The sequence below is a fragment of the Colossoma macropomum genome, unplaced genomic scaffold, assembly GCF_904425465.1.
Source record: "Colossoma macropomum unplaced genomic scaffold, Colossoma_macropomum, whole genome shotgun sequence".
Lineage (NCBI taxonomy): Eukaryota > Metazoa > Chordata > Actinopteri > Characiformes > Serrasalmidae > Colossoma > Colossoma macropomum.
The window spans coordinates 42,781,709-42,799,268 of NW_023494791.1; positions in this window are offsets into that span (position 1 = coordinate 42,781,709).

The window sequence follows — 17,560 nt, forward strand, 5'->3', positions numbered from 1 at the left end:
CTACTAGGAAAATGCATGAGCAGCGTTTAAAAAATGAACAGTATAAAATGAATGTTGTTAATAATTTACCACATTGGCACATTATTAATGTGTTAACTTTGGCAGCACTATATTTCAGGGTTTTATTTAATTTTATGTCGTTTTTTTCCTTTTTTCTATTTGTATTTTATTCAAATTTTATGGTCTTTCTCTTCTGTATTGTGTTTGTTTTTAATCTCCACTTTGTAAACTTGTTTCGAAAAGGTGCTACAAAAATAACATTAGCATTTGTTTCCTAAGCTTAACCTCAAGAATGAAATGCTAATCTTTGGCCTCTTTTGTCTACTAAAAACTGCAGAAAACAAGCATTTTTTGTATGTTTCGCTCTTTGTGGGGACCAGAAGGGCCAACAATGTCAAAATGTTTGTGTTTTTCATCATTCTGGGGACTGCAATGGACTGGCGACCTGTCCAGGGTGTATCCTGCCTTCCGCCCAATGACAGCTGGGATAGGCTCCAGCACCCCACTGCGACCCAGAAGGATAAGTGGTTTAGATGATGTATGTATGTATCATTCTGGGGACTTCTAGTCCCCACAAAGAGCTAAATACACAGACACGCCAGCACTTCTCAAGCCGTTACTCTTGTCTTCTTTGGCTCCTTCAAGAGGCAGGCTAAGAAAACATACAGCACACTGTGGAGCAAGAGTCAAGAGCTAGTCTCCATATTTATACATCTTAATTAGTAGCAGGGAGAGCAGCAGCGTGCCAGCTATCTAGTGCCTCTGGAGCCGGGCACTGGCACCGGCACCATCGCTTCAGCTCCTGTTAGCCCGCCCCTGCCTAATTACACTCCACTTCTCCCTTTTTCCCAGTAAACACCCCGCTAACAATCAAAACCGGGCGAAAAATGGGGGCCGCAACAATGTAATGCATGCCATTCATTATGCATGGGCATCATCCATAATGCAATACTGATAAACTGCAGTGAAATTACCATGGCATTATCATGACTTAATAAGAGGGATATCAATTACATACAAATAAACTGTGCACCTTTTCACAAGACGATTAATAAGAGCAAAGCAAAGTACGGCTATAGGCCTCAATAATTCATCATTTGCTAGCTGTACAGACCGTACGGCGTTTATGAAAGTGGAAATGCAAAAAAGCCTTAAAAAGAAAATGACCATTTATATTTTTCTTCAGGACTCCATCTGCAAAGAAATACCATTACATGTGTTTGGCACAGCCTAGCTTTCACTTAATATGGTCCTAAATCCATCCACTCCAATTCTTCGCTGGCTGTTCGCTTATCTTTAACAGTGTATAAGCACATAAGGACGATTCAGAGTGTTTAAGTCCCACACTCTCGCTCCGGCTTGGAACAATAGATAGTTCTGTCTGAGAGAGAGAGAGAAAATAGAGAGGGAGAGACAGAAATAGGGGGAAAAAAATGAGAGAAAAAGACATGCTGCAACTTGCCCCACATTTACGGTGGATTATTCATTGGCTTAGAGTGATTATTTGGTTGACATCTCGCAGATCTTTCGTACGGTGAGGCCTGTTAAGGCATGGCGGGAAGCCGCTCAGCCTCCGTGCTTCCCCCGCCCACATGGCTGTGACTTTGGGCCGTGTTTGGATGTAAACACCATTAAATTTGTCGGTTTGTGATAGCGTACGTGTCAGACCCACCGAGAGACAAGATACACTACAGCGGCTCGCTCCTGCACCAAAAAACCAGCCGCGAAAGGATCCTGCTCTGACGCACCGCCATTGCTCAGCGCCCAAATTTACAGCCGGCTAATTCCCGGCAGAGTAATTTGGCTGGTACGAAGGCTTAGCTGTTTTCTGGCAGGGCTTTCGGGCTCATGGGAAGGCAGATGAGTGATTGATTGACATCATTACGCCTTCTTTAGGGGCATATTTTAAGAGGAGGAAGCGCAATGGAGCAAGTTTTTCTTCAGAGCTGGGGATGGATGTGTTGGCCTGAATCAGAGCATCTGGTGCTACAAGAGCGTCTAATCTCAAGATTGTCCACTTTGAGTGGTGAGGTGTTTATTTGGGTGTAAACAATACCCAGTTTGACCTATCGTATTCCTCACTTAAGTGGTGCACAGAATAGTCTTTTAATGAGCACATCTGTCTCAATCTGTGGTCTTTAAAAGATGCACTATGTATAATTTTATTTGTTAAAACCAAACCACGACTGAAACAGTACAGAAATACTACACTGAAAACTGCGTTCTTGCACTGCTGCGAGTCACCCTGTAAAGCCTAAGGCTCGTTTTACATGGTAAAACTTTCATGCACATCATTTCCACGCAACTTGACAGTTACATGAAGATTTAAAATCAAAGTTGCATGCAACAAGTTCAGTCTCTTATTTTTACTCATTACTTTTTTCCAGCTGTCATTGCTGTTTTTTTTTTTATACCTTTATCATTATCTATCTGTCTATTTAACTGTCTGTCTATCATTACTCTAAATTTGTTTTTTTTATCTGTTGTGTATGTTAAGCATTTGAAAATTTATGTTTAAGTAGCCATTATGGTTGTAGCCTAATTGATGAAATGAAATGAACCTTTTTAGCCAACTGTGTCTGAACACATCAGAATTAGACCTCCACATTTAACCCATCTGTGCAGTGAAACACCACATACACACTAGTGAACACACACACACTAGGGGGCAGTGAGCACACTTGCCCGGAGCGGTGGGCAGCCCTATCCACGGCGCCCAGGGAGCAGTTAGGGGTTAGGTGCCTTGCTCAAGGGCACTTCAGTCACGTACTGTCGATTGAGGGGATTGATCCGGCGACCTTCCGGTCACAAGGCTGGTTCCCTAAACTCCAGCCCACGACTAATTGATGTCTTACTCATCCCGTCCTAGAAGCACAAGTTCATCCATGACTGCATCTTTGTTTCCTTTCTGTAATAATTTTCATTCTTTGGATCCCAAAGTAATCTGAGTTCTGTGTAAAATGAAGCAACATAAAGAGAGGCGAAAATGAATCAGGCTAGCAAAGAAGAAAAAACAGTGGCATAATCAGGCATTTAAACAGCTGCTAGTGTTAGATGGCTAGCTAACGCAGCTGGTTACAGAAACATTAGCTTTGATTGACTCAAGTTAGTTGCCATGGCTCTGTAAACTGACAAAATGAAAATCCACCAACCTTAAGTCAGCTGGGGGTCTCCTTCTCAACCACCCAATAAGCCACCTTCTGTTTTATTTTCTTGTCCGTTAATCTGGTGAAATCAATCGTTTGAAAATACATTGTTCGTCATGATCACGTGATGTGGTATTGGCATTTTGATTGGCTGTTTCATGAAACTTGTTCCACAAAGTTGAGAGTTTCAAGTGAGTTGCATACTGTAAAGTATCCTGCAACTCACTTGAAACTCTCAACTTAGTGGAAGAAGTGCAATTTAGTTTCATGTAGGTTTCAAGTAGAGGGCTGCACTCCTAAGGGATTCCTGCTGGACCTGCAGGACCCACCACAATATTTTGCAGTGTGGGACTGTGGGAATTTACGGGAAATCCCGTAAATGAATGAATAGCCTAAATAATGTAGAACGATCACTAAATCACATAAATGTGTGCAATATGTGCAATACTCTATGTGCAATATTCCATTTGTGATTCAGGTAAAATATCCTTACAGACAAAATATTTTTTGCTTTTTTATTTATAATTGTTTATATTGTTAATTTTTGTGAATATAGTTTATGTGAAGGATAGAGTTTATATTTTTTATTTTATATTTTTTATCTTTAGTATATAGTAACAAGTAACAAACTATAACCCTGTTAAATAATTAACAAGGATAATTACTTTGTTTGTTAATCTTCTTCTTGTTACTTCTTGTCTTGAGTGCCTTGCTATCCCTTCGCTGTAGCACTGAGAATTTCCCCATTTATAATACATAATAAAGGATTATCTTATCTTATCTTATCTTATCTTATATAAAATGATAACAGTAAAATGGTTAAAATGAATGAAGTCATTCTAAAGAGATTCGACGCAACTGATCACATGAACAACATTCAAATTCTTGTAGCTCACAGAGACGGCAGAGCCCTCAGTCCAACAGCCACAGCTGCTGAGCCCAGCAAAACACCAAAAATAACCGCTCTGTGGTTTAATTCCAGCTTTTTGTTTACTGGGAATAAATGGTGTTTGGTGAAGTTACTTCACAGTGAGCCCGATGACCATTACTTATTTCTGCTGAAATAACATGTACTTGTGAATAGACTGTCAGATATTGGATGTCAGTTCACCTTGATGCAACTGTGTGGGTGGGAGCGGGACAAAATGTTTTGGTTGTGGGCGGGAGCGGGACAAATGATTCCGATTTTCTGCAGGAGCAGGTGGGAGCAGGATGAAATCTTGGGAAAGAGGCCAGGAGTAGGGCTGAAAAAACACACTGTGTAAAGCCAGCTAAAAATATTAATTCAAAAGTCCAGTCAAGTCAAATTCAGTGGGAGTTTTTCGGACAACACCATACCTCTTTGTAGAACGGTGTCATAGGCTTAAGTTCTGGTTGAATGGGCTGAAAACCCAAGTAGCAGGGTCATAGCTCTGAACAACATAACACTGCCACAACAAAACAACAAAAGGCATTGCAATGTTATTTGAATGTTTGTTACAAACACACATACTTATGGACAACTCCAGCCTTCACATACTGCTTGCCTACACAACCAAAATGCTTGCAAAGATACTATAAATGGGTTCCCAATTATGCGTACTTGGCTCAGAAACAATGGCAATGACAGCCTATAAATCATGAGATAATTGAGCAGCCCAGGACTAGCTATCAGTAAACCGATGAAATGCTAGGAAGGAAGACCAGAGGGTTTGAGATTTGACTGATGTCATCACCGTCATCAGGTATTTAATTTACCCAACTTTTCACAAGACCTCACAAAACTGGAATGCTTCCCTGAGGAATAACTCCAATTATGAGACGGGGTGAGAAAACATTAGTGCCTGTTGTGTCACGGCGCTGGATCACGTTTCATCGCTTTAGGGCGATTCGCTAGGCATACGTGTGTTAGTCAGCTGAGAAAGGGAAAAGAGAGAGTGGGAAGCGTCTGTTGCTTTAACCTGTTCCACAACGCAATCGGCCAATCAGACAGCTGTGGCAGCTGGTGGGGCATACCTGCGTCGTCATGGTTACAGAAAGGACAACAAAGAGAACCTACTGTCCAACATGTGTGTAACACAGTCTATTACTGAACTCTGCAGAAGAGCTTTGACTTTTCGTTATAACTCAACCGTACTTCATTATGTTCTATATGTATGAACGTGCAAAGGGGAACCCCACCTATTTTTCAAATTTCTGAATAATTCAATTGTTGAGATGTATACAAAGTCATTGAGAGTGGTTCAATGTTAGCGGTGCACAGTAAACTCATACAGACTCAGATGTCTTTACGATGGCGGTGAATGGAACCAGAGGTCATAATGTATGCAACACATGTATTTTTATTTTAGTTTTATTTTATTATTAGACATTTTATTTATTATCCAAAACCAACGGTGCACCTACATGTTACCTTTTTATGTGCAAGGTTTTTTTGGGGGGGACTATTTAGCCTGATAACACCCTGCCTTTATTTTTATATATTTTGGACCAAAATCTTTCCTCAAAAGTATCATTAAAATAATATCTCAACATATTTGTAAACATTTCACACAACCACTGTGTGCACATCAAACCACTCTGAATGACTTTACTTACAACCTAATGCTTAAATTAGGAAGAAATATCAGAAAAAAGTGGTTATAAAGAATTAGTTCGGTGAAAAAAATCCAGTCCTCTAAAATCTCAATCTTCTTTTTCTATCCAAATGTAGTCGATCAGCCCAGCTGTTCTTTAGTTTGCTTCTTAGGTTCTGCACTAATGCAGCTTCTCTGGTTTCTGATACTGTGTGACTGTGTACTGTTATCTATAGAAAGGGACAAAAGTACATTGCATAGCTAAAATGAGCAGCAGCATCTCGAAGCCTTCTGTCTGTTTCAGTCACACAGTAAACCACATGAGCAAGTATATTTCAGATGACAACACAGAGTACATAAGCATTAGCAGTGCAAACTGCATGCTTTAATCATGCACTGGTCAAGTTGTTAAGTAAAATATTATATCTTACAATAAATCTTAAACAAACTTGCTCATGTGTCATTTAACGGCACGTCATCTAGGGCCTGTCCAGTCACCTCATGGATTTCCATGAAAAAAATGAAAAGCACAAACTTTACCTTATGAAACAATGCAAAATTTCAAAGCTGTCCTCCAAACAGTTATTGAATAATGAATGTTTAAAGTTTGCCCCATGAGGCTCTGTTTACACCTTATATTAATATGCATCTGTGGTGATCAGATCACGTTTGGATTTCACCGGACCGCATAAAAAGCCAGGGGTAAACACACACAGGACACACTGTGAATGAATTACATTTGGAGGTAGTCAGAGATGGATCTTAACCGCATTTAACACCGGTGTGTAAACAGAAAACACTTTTGTCATCCGTATCCAATTACCTGAGCGGAAATGCTTCTACTGAGCACTGACAAACATGAGTTCATCAACAGTGAAACAACAGATGATGGATAAGTGAGGCTGGCTTGGTCTACAAACAAAGAGCCTTCTTTTATGCTGGGCTGGTGAAAGTGTCCAAGCCAAGCTGGTCAACTCGTATCATAACAGGCGGAATATAAACAAAAGTAAAACAGAAACGACATATGTGCTGACGTACTTTGTACACAGGAAAAGTTAAATGGGATCTCATCTTTAAGAACACGTCATGAATCTGACAGACTTTTTTCTTAGGATTTTTCTCAGGAACACATTTAAGAACAACTTAGGACGATATGGATGAATGACGCCCATTAAGTTCAACTGCTTCCACAATGACTGAACTGAGCTGAAATATTAACTGGGTATAAAAATAACTCAAAGATTAACAGTTTACTTTAAATCAACTGGTTTATTGCAAATACGTTCATAAACCAGGTTCATTTGTTGAAAATAGGTGCTATTTATGTCAAACTTCGCAATATTTCATTATGTATAAAATATTTCATATTTCATTACCTCTCAAAAGAGGATACAGACTTTCAAAAGCATTCAAAATGTTATTTTGAGAACCTGGTTTTCTTCTCTTTAGAGTTTCATTATTTATATTTATAGTCAAACAAATAATGTGTTTACAAAAATACTAAAGCATGAAAATAAAATGTGTTTTTTTTATAAGTTAATAAAATATAACTGTTTTTATCCAGGAAAAATTGTAAGGACATAGAATATCAACTTGAGAAAACAGAGGGTCAAAAAGGCCTTTAAAATGAATTTTAATTGTGAAAAAATGTAAACATATATTTAATTTTTTTTTAAATAATTTTGATAACTGAACAAAACGACTACATCTGAAAAATGAAATATTGCACAATCTAACAAAAAGTACAATTTCCAATAAATAATCTGTTGTGTGGATTTATAAATATGAAAACATAGGATTTGAACCTTAGGATAAACATAGGATCTAACCTTTATGTTGAAGTTAACCTCTGATCAGTCATTCTATAAGCAGTTACAGTGTTTTGGCTGCAGTTTAGATTTGCAGTTCAAATTTTTAAATTCACAACTAAAACTGGAGCACAGCTTTGAAATTTTGTGTGGTTGTATGAATTAAACTGTAGTTTTTGCTGGATTATTTTTTTCTTTTTAAGGAAATCCATGAGGTGACAGGACCTAGGAGGTGAGATAGTATGGAATGGCCCTTATGTGGTTTCTATATGATCCTCTTGTTATCTTAAATGAACAGTCACATGTCATAAGCTGAATACAGCAGTAGTGACCACCTGGAACCTTGAATTCTGTCCATACTTTCGTCGGTTTTTTCAGCAACCAAATCAGCAAGTTCAGATTACTTATTAAACTGATGCAGTTTGGGTCAAACGTGTAATGATTTAGGCAGTTTGCACAATGCTAATTCCATTACTTCTTAACAACATTAGCCATAAAGCTCCAGTGCAAAGCTAAAGAAACAAACTTCAGATACAAACCATGTCTTGGCTGATCGATTAAGTTTGAGGAAAGGGGGAAATTGTGTCTTTATGCATTCACAAGATCCTTTCTGGAGCCAAAGATGTACTTGAACCCAACTGCCCGGAAACAAATGCAACTTTGACCTGTCTGTTCTTTTAAAAATGACCTCAAGTTGTTGCTTGGGTCCTTTGACATGTGTAAAGCACCCTTAACCTTTGCAATTAAGTGGCGTGGGTTCTCCCGCTGTGTCGCTCCTGTTTCAGCACCTCAGGGTGTCATCTGGCCTTTGTTCACCTGATCTGGGACGCGTGGCAGCGATCAAGCGCACAATGGCACACACAATGGGGCCTGATGGGGGGTCTTTTCTGCACTGAGAGGCTCATTTGACACCCGGGTAAGCGAGGCTTCACGCCATAAACCAAGTGCTTCCTCAGATTAACTTACTGTCCGCCTAAGGCATCGCGAAGTGGGCGGTGAGTGGGTTAACCTTGACATCTGGTATGTGCTCAGTCATGTTCAGTGGACACACCTATGGATTTGTGCTCATCCATCTGGTGAATTTTACCAGTCGTACAAGTTAGCCTCCAGCTGCTGGTGGCCTTTTCTTTTCAATGGACGCGTGCTGGGTGATATCGATGCCTCCACTTTTGCGACGCCCATCCATATTTAAAATGGGAGGTCCCAACACGCGCCCACCATGTTGCCCAGTGGCACGTGCGACCGCTGGCCATCGATTTTAGCATCCTATCACGTTTCAGCAAATATCATTTATTTAGTGATATTCTGCGACCAAGGCTCTGTGGTCAGAAAATGACCCATGCCATGCTGTTGACACAACAGGAGGGGAAACATTACCTTCTGATGAATGTGTAAAGGTGTTGTAAGTGTTCCAATTAGGCCACGAGAGAATGGATGATACATAAAACTCAGGCTAAGTCCAAATGCGGCGTCAGCCATTGCTAATTCATGAAAAGTGAAAAAGTGCAACTCATGTTATTCCCCTGAGAAACGCAACATCTTGCCAGTTTGACCAGACTTTTAAATTGACCAGATCTCCAAGTCAACAGGGGAGGTGCAACAAAGCGAAAAAGGTAAACAAAACCCACTTTTTTCACTATTTCATGGCCTCTCACACATAATTAATGTACAACTAATTGGATGTTCAACTCACTAATCATTACACTGTTCACTCTCCACATTTCCACCAGACAATCTTTAACCTGACTATGAGGTGGAACATTCATTTAATCAGTGTTAAAGGCTGTGAATGAGTCTTTATTGACAATTCAGCCTTGTTTTTTCAAGATTCCAGGGGAAAAGAAAGTTCTTCCAACCTACCGGGTTAGTGGGAAAGTCCTAAACTTTAAGAAATCATTAAGCCTGCAAAGAAATACATCTCACTTATAAAGCTATACTTGACAAATGAGTGACTTTTCTTTCACCCTTCACTGTTAAGCACACTTTGAACAGTTACTGTCTTAGACCAGTGGTTTCCTAATACCCAGCTAAAGGCCTTCTCGCCATGAAGAGTCTATATTTAGCACTGAAAACTAACTGAACTATGTCGATAGTTCCCTCTTATGAAGCCATATAACCTCCTCTTTTTTATGAAGCACTGTTCATGTTAATGTTTTCAACAGATTTTTACAAAGCCTGGTCAACAAAGGCTTGTTTAAACTCACATCGCAGGGTCTAAAAGGGAAAGGTGTTGGAACATTCTGTGAAATGCAAGAAAAAAAACTTTTTTTTTTCCGGTAAACCCAATTTGACCCCTATTCAAATAGCTTAATATTTTACCTTAGCAACTTAATTGTTTGCCATAAATACACCCTCATTCTACAATTTAATGCCTGCACAGCATTCCCAAAAAAGCCGGGACCGTGCAATTTAAGACTAGAAATGGTGTAAGATGTTCAAAAAATATTGTCAAAAGGTGACACGATCATGCTTGGGTACAAAATAAGCATCCAAGAAATGTCTAGTACTTTATGAGCAAAACCACGTTGCCAAAAAACGCATCAACGGTTTAAGAACAACGTTCCTCAAAGAGCAATTTCAACAACGGATTCTAGGAATCCAGAGAAATCTGCATAAATGGCAAGGCTGAACACCACAAGTGAAGGTCTTTGGCCTCTGATTCCCCAGACTGGCATGCTTCTGTGATTGATATCACCACACAGGCTCAGAAATAGTTTGACAAAACGTTATCAGTAATGCAAGTTAAGACTGTAACACACACAGCGGAAGCCTCATGTTAATGACATCTGAAATGGACGCACAGTGGAAACGTACTGTGGAAAAGAATCCAAATCATCACCAGTGTAAAGTTCTACAGCGTCTGTCATGGTATGGGTAACTTGCACATCTGCGAAGGCACCATTAACGCTGAAAGATATAAACTCATTTTGGAGAAACATTGCGCTGCTGTCGGAAGAAAACCTCATATCTTCATTTTTGTCATTTTTCAGTTTTTGACATTGAAAATTCTTTTTTACATTGTGTGTAAAAAAGTCTGGTTCCACTGACTTACATTAACAGTAAAGTAGGTTTTTTCCTTCTCCTGTAAAGTTACCATTTTGGAGAGACAAGGTTTTCCTCTGACAGCAGCGATATGCTACCTTCTAGCTGCGTTCCAAAGCTTAGGCTGCAGCCGAGGTAGGCTGCATTTCTCAGCCGCTACTGATCCAAAGTGAAGGACCCTTCATATACAGCCTAAAAATGCAGGCTACATACGCAACAGATGTATCTTTCCAGGCCTTCGGTTACTCACAGTTCTGTGCGCACAAACAACGTGAACGAAAAAAAACATACAGCATCACGAAAATGGCGGAAAACAAAGCCGTTGGAATCCTTGACTTGTAAAATTATTTATTAAAGCATTCGTCCATACATCATATTTTAATCAGAAGTATTTGTTTATATGTAGTTTATTGTACTACATAACTTGTTGGTGTATTAGCTACCATAGCAACTAACACAATGCAACAGGCCCCATTTTCTCTGACCAGTTCCCTCACAAGTTTCGCATAGCAATTGCAAGAGGTGGGACTTTTCTGGTGATGTCACCACGCAGCCTCGTTAGGACTGTTCCATTTGTGTGACCAATAGGCCACTAGGGAGGAGTCTTCATAGGACAGTTCTACTGAGAACCCACACTGCCTCGGTTGCAGCCCAGGCTTTGGAACGCAGCTATTGTCTTTTTCAGGGATATCCATGTTTATTCCAACATGACAGTGACAAGTCACATTCTGCCTGAGTTTCAACAGCTAGATTGGGTGTGTAATCAGAGGGCCTTAGTCACCAACTGTTCTTAAGAAGAAATTTCTTCTTAACACCCATTTATGCAGTTTTCACAAAGATTCTGACATTTCACCAATGTTTTCTTATTTGGGGTTTGTTCTTAGGTATGAACAGAATCTACACACACTCAAGAGCACAAAGGTGTGAACAGTTCCACGGTCTAGGAGCACATCATGACATCGGACATAGACTCTTTCTCAAGAACAGATTTTAGAAAAAACTTAAGAAGATACTGGTGAATGAGGCCCAGAGAGTGTAAACGTGTGGCGCATTTTCAAATGCAAAACACTGCGATGAATATCCAAACGGTTGCACAGATGAAAACTTGTATAATGGAAATATGGCAACATGGAGTTAAAAGGAAAGGTGATGTAACACAGTGGTAAACAAGCTTCTGTCCCCAACTTTTTTGGAACTTGTTGCAGGCATCAAATTTGGAATGAGTGAACATTTACAAAAAAACAAGGTAAATATGAAATATATAGGTAGGTATAAGGTCATAAGGTAAAACATTAAATACTGTTTTTGTATTTTTTTTCAATTGAACAGAATTTCAGTTGTATTTTTTTCAGTTAAACAGAATTTACAAATCACTACTTTCCGTTTTCATTAGCATTTCACATACCGTCCCAACGTTTTTAGAACTGAGGTTTGTTATCATCCATTTCATCCAGTATGGCAGATACCTGCCTCTTAAACCCACCATTGGAGGATATGTACTACCAACTAGACACAAACAACCAGACATTCTATGCCATGTTGAGCACCCAACATCACACAACCAAAGTCCAACCAGAGCACTCATTCCACCAAAATCATTCCCTTTCATAATACCATTTCACCCACTTTCTGAAAATAAAAGCCTCTTTAACTTCATTTCAGTGTTTTCCAATGTATCACATAAGAGCTTTACATGAAGACTGCCCAATTAGGTGCTGGACAATTTCTTAATCCACCCTCCAGAACAAAGACGACTTCATCTCTATGAAAAGAGAGGACGTATCTCACGCGGGTGCAATTGTTTCGAGCTTTCTACAGCCGGACTGGAGTAGCTATTGAAGACTCTGAGGTTTGGTTTGCCTATCAATGGCCGACTCTGTTAATCTGTTCTTCATTCAGAGAGGAAACCTGCAGCCGCCTTTTCATCCAGACAGCTGCCCGAGAGAGAGAGACAGAGCGTCAATCTCCGAGGGCCCCGGGACGGTCCAAGGAGAGTCCAGCTTTTTGAAACGTGGTGTAATGATACGGGCCCTCAAAAGGCGGAGACGGTAAACAAGAAGAATGGTGCTTGTTTCGTCGCTCGCTCGCACACACTCCCGGTTCACATAAGCAAATGAGGTGGGGACTTTAACAAGCCACCTTGTCGCTAAAGACACCAATCGTTTTTGTGAGGGAAAGCATGGGAATTTCCTCCAAACAATCATCTCACTGAAAGAAACGGCATCTGGGAGGCTTTCTTTGCATGGCTAATGGCTTAAACCCTGGCTAAAAAACTCTCAGGCTGAGAGGAACCTGTTTCATCTTCATATTACTGATGTTTTGACACAGCCAACACTGAGGGATTAAAAAAGGACACTATAATAAAGCTATTCTCTGTATGAACCCATTCAGATGTTGATAAAATTGATAACTCTAGCATTAAAATCTGACCAATGTCTCAAAGTCATTGTAAAATAGTCAGTATACACACCTATTTCTGCCTCACAATAACCGATTCTGTTTCAGCGCCAAATCAGTCAAATATATTGTGCTGTAACTGGACTGTTTAAAAGGAAAAGCAAGTGTATGAAGTAAGAACCCAGTTTTGTTTAAACTGAGGAGCTGACAACTTACAACTATGCTAACATATGGCTAAACAGGTGGTGACAAGCAACAAGAGTGGTGTTACTTAATTGTCTCACACACTTCAAATGTGTGCGTTTTGTTTATATCTGCTTTGCATAGTATTAAACTCTCTTATGCTAAATCATAGGTTTATTTGATCTGCACATGTGGACAACTTACTGTACATATTGCACTTCTGCACACATTATCGCACATCTGGACACTCCACACCTAGACACTTTATTTCAGTACCAATATATGCACATATCAGAATCAGATATTTATATCAGATACCATATATTTATTTATTTAATATTTATTCAGTATTGTCATTTTATGCTGTCACCTGTGCCTCCTTTGTACATTCATTACTGCACTGCCTTTTTTATCTCAGTATAGATCTTACTGCATATTCTTTGTATACCTTTAGTTGTATATATGCTTGTATATAGTTTTTTTTGTATATATTCTTCTTCTTATATTATGCTACCCTTATTATTATAACTGTGCTGTATGACTGCTAAATTTCCTTTGGGATCAATGAAGTGTCTGTCTTCCTGTACTCAGTGTGGGAAAACAAATATGTAGCTTAGTTAGCTCGATGCTAACACAACACAGGAAATTGCACAGGCCCTGGCGGAAATTAGCATTTTCGCTGCAGTTGTGATTTGGTGAGCAAAAAAACTACTTTTAAGACGAAGGTTTCTGCATTAAACAGTGTTATATTATGATGTTCATTATTGAATGACAGAAAATGACTGCAATATACAAAAATTACGTACAAAGAACAAGGACAAAGTTTCAGTTGTCCACATTTGTTAGGCAACAACAGTGTACTGTAAGTAAACTACAATTCTTGGTGGAAGACTATTTATATACAGATTTTTTTTGTGTATTTTATCATATTTTATGTTGAGCCATTTTATAAAAGCAATACGTTCCTTGAGGCTGTGCATTACAGTGATTTTACCATAGTAAAATTCTTAGGTACGACATGAAGCTCACCAAAGTAACGCATGGCCTCTCATGGCTTATTATTATTATTATTATTATTATTATTATATTTCATTTTTTTTGAAGACAGGCATTCACTCCTGAATAGTTCTTGGCTTGTACGTACCGTTAAATGCAATTTGTTCTTGTGGTATAAAGAATTTAGATATAGCCACAGCTGTCACAATAAAAATGTGACTTTTCTGAGAAAGGAAATGGTGAAAAGGGAATGTTTATATTTATGTTTATAAATACAGTAAAGACCTAAGCGGAAGGGGGGTTTTCTTTAAGGGTCTTTCTGGAGGTTTCTTAAACTTGACAATGGCTTATCATTTGTTTCTCTTTAAAGAACCATTCTTTGAAAAATTCTTTAGGGCAGTATCTCTAAAAAAACAGTCTTCTAGGACGTCTGGAAGGGCTGTATTTTTGCCATATCCTTATGTGTCGCGAGTTGTTTTGGAGCGAAAATGTGGACCATCTTTGGGGCTCCCGAGGACTGGTTTGAGAACCACTGCTTTAGGGAACCAAAAGTGGTTCCTCTATGGCATTACTCCAGACAACCTGTTTATTCATCTTACTTTTAAGAGTGATATAATACCGTATTGAGGATAAAATACACAGTGCTGCTTAGAATCTACCATGTGGCCACCTAGAACACAAAGCAGAACACAGTTTACAGGTTACAAAGGTTAATGAAATCATTATCGCCTCAAGACATAAATGTATATTCAATAAAGAGGCTGTTACATGTGCTTTAAGAAGTACAGGGTGTTTATTGAAAAGGACAGTACAATCGTGTGCCTTCCACATGGAAGTCCAAGGAGGCAACGCAAGTCATCACTCCCTCCTTACACTCTGTTTTTTAGCCCATGCCGCATGCCAAGAATATAGAGACAGAAAGAATTCAAAAGGGGGGTCAATCATAAATAAATACAAATATATTATAAAAGGTACCTTTGCTGTATACATTTTCCTAAGTTTTCTATTTGGGAAACTACAGAAAAGTGGGTCAATAGGAAAAGTCTGGTTACAAGTTTGATGAAAATTAGTACGTACCAACAACCAAAATCGGAGGATTTCTTTGTAAGTAGTGTGACACACAACTGTACCATATTATCGTATGATGTTCAAGTGTTCGACATTTGTACTTTAAAGGATTTTTCATCACATTCACATTGCAAAACGTTTTTTAATTAATGAGAAATAATAGTCTGAATATTATTTCACGATGACCATAACAAGGTGTAAATCACAGCATCAGAGGATTTTGTGGCTTTACAAGACAGTGGCAGATATATAAAAAAAGAACTACAAAACATAAGGCAATGCAAAAATGATACTGCAACTAGGCGATTTTTGGTATCCATTTACACAATATCGAACATTTTTGCACTTTCTGTGGTTATGTATGTAATAAACATCATTCTTCTTCAATTAACTTTTTTATTAAAACTTATGGAAGTGAATTTTACTTAATCTGAGACAAATTACGGTTGACTGGGTGAACTTTCTAAGTGGTTGAGCCAAGAAACGACTGTAGGCAGTGTTGTAATCATCATACGTTACATGCACTGTGCAAACATGAGCAAAAATCATGCTTTCTGGTGATGCAATTCGTTCTTGTGGTATAAAGAATTTAGATATAGCCACAGCTGTCACAAAAACGTGACTTTTCCGAGAAAGGAAATGGTGAAAAGGGAATGTTTATATTTGCGAAATACAGAAGAAGGAAGCACTGGTGTTACGAAGAAGCAAAGATAGCAAGTCAGAAATTCTGCGCATGGAATGCTCAATTCAAGAATGGAGCCTTAATTACATTTTAAGTTGGCATCAGTCACTATCAAAAGCCCAAGTGGGGGAGTTAATTAGAGCGGTTACTGCATTTCAGCAAACAAAACAAGCTGACACGTGATTGAGAGACAGAAGGAGACAAGCATGGAGGGTTCAATTTAGTTTTGACTTAGCCATCTATGACAATCAACGGGATTGCAAACCGTTAGCAAGAGGTTGCTTTTAAAATGCAAATTTTAGTGATTTCTTTGCATGTTTTCCTTCCTTCGTTACATCCTGTTGACACAGCGATGGTCTTAACTGACATACCTTCTCAATGCATGTGCCTGAAGTTGTTTTCTATAAGAGCAAATGCATAAAAGTCACTTTAAGACCAAACATAATGATGGTCTTTAACAGTTTGTGAAGTGATGAAACAGGACAGTTCATTTTCAATATACTGGACACACAAAAAGAGAGATGTTAGACACTGGTCAAGTACATGCGCCTGCATTTGTGATTACAGACATTGCTGATTGGTCGAAATACATTCAGAGTAGGACACAAAAACAGCTCTGAACTGAGATGCATAGGCAATGGAATAAAACACTGGAAAGTCATTTGATAGCTGTGAAGCATTCAAAGAGTTCACTGTGCAAGGAAGTTACATATAAATTGATCGTAATCAAGAGAACTTTTCTACACAGACACTCGACACACCACATGGAAGACGACTTTTGTCAAAATAAACAAAGGACAGCAGCTGAAAAAGCCAACATTCACTCATTTACATCTCAAATTAGCGTGAATGACTTGGCCCAGCAGCACTTGGCAGCATTTATTTAAAAAAAATACTAATAATTAAATGACTGAGCTGATTTCTAATCTGAACACCACCATTATGTCAAAGTGCTTTGAATATGTATCAAAGCTTTTGGTCGCACATTTCAAAATATGTTTTTTTTTCCTCATTTATATTTTGTACATCTGACATCCATGCAAACTCGAAAGCATTCGCACTGTGTGTAACACTGTGGGTGGCACTAATGCACTGTGCAAAACTTCAGTCGCATGGAAGTAAAGACCTCCATCTCCTTAAGCACTGAGGAAAAGTGACAAATACATCCATACAGTGACCCTCAAATCCAGTTTTTGTGGCTGCACTAACGGCAAACCAGCACAGTGTTCAGACTACTTACACTACCGCTCACAAGTCTGGAATCCCCACTTTAATCAATGGTTTAATAATATTAAAATTACTATTACTATTCAAATGAATGGGGGAAAAGAACAGTAGAAAATCCTGATAATATCACAGCTTTCCCTAAATACTGTTCCCCAAGTACTCGACAATATCCGGTTCCCATTTTGTATTATCAGTGTCTACACTACAAGCTGAAGATGAATAAAATTTCACAAAGTATTAATATGACAAACGATTCCAAATTTCTGAGCAGAAGTGGAACTTCACTACTTCACTAGTCTTCTGGGTCGCTATTTGCAGATATTCTTTTTGCCAAGTGACTATTTCACCCTTCATTTAATAGAACATTCAAAATGGGTTAGTATACACCAATATATAAAATCACTGAATTTTTTTGTCTTATACATTTTTTTTTCATGCAAATACTTGAAGAATATG